The sequence below is a fragment of the Castor canadensis genome, chromosome 7 (genome assembly GCF_047511655.1).
Source record: "Castor canadensis chromosome 7, mCasCan1.hap1v2, whole genome shotgun sequence".
Lineage (NCBI taxonomy): Eukaryota > Metazoa > Chordata > Mammalia > Rodentia > Castoridae > Castor > Castor canadensis.
The window spans coordinates 75,666,865-75,667,740 of NC_133392.1; positions in this window are offsets into that span (position 1 = coordinate 75,666,865).

Genomic DNA, 876 nt, shown 5'->3' on the forward strand with positions numbered 1-876 from the left:
AGCCCCCTTTGTTCTCAGTGCTCAGCCTTTGGACATGTCCACTGAGTCACTGCTGGCTTGCTTAATAAACTTGCTTCCTGAAAGCTTTGGTGCCCTCTCTGTCTCTGTCTGAGCCCTCCTGCAACACTTCTGGGGTCTTTTCTGGGATTTGGAGGGTGGTGTTTTCACCTCTTTGTCACTGGCTCAAAGTCCCCACCCACCAAAAGGGCTGCCCCTGCCAGGTGCCACCAGACTGTGTTGATCTGGGAGAGGGAGCCTCTCTTCTGGTCAGCTGAGGAGGTGAGTTCTGGTTGCACAAAGGAACCTGGAAAGGCTCGGGAACCAACCTGGGAGCCCTGCTCATCAGACTGGTAAGAACCTGGGTTCAAATTTAGGCCTACCTCAGGAGGCAGAAGGGGAGTCTGATCAACTCTCAAAAGGCACTCAAGTAACACCCTTTTTGGGGGTGAAACCATGTTGTTCGGGTTCAGGGAGCAGGGTGGAAGTACTGTGCTGTGTGAGAGTGTGTGAAAGTGTGAGCCTGAGACGTGGAGTGTGGAGTCCTGATCCGTGGGTCTGTGGTGAACTCACACGGTCTAGGGTGAGCCCTAACAGGGCCTCCAGTCCGGGGCTTATACAGACTCACTGTGGCCAAGAGATGCTTAGATTCCCATGAGGAGAGCGGCTGGAGACAGACAAAGTGAGTAGTGTTATTTGTTTCCCTTGTGTGCTCGAGAGGAGGACCCCTTACCTTCTCTCCGCAGCCCTCATCCCTTCTGTCTTTTTCTCTGTCTAGACATCTAGCAAACGGGGGAATGGGAGGAGGTCAGAGTAAGAACACCGTCCCTTAGAAATTTAAGAGGGGATTTAATGGAGGTTACAGAGTCAAGCTGACTC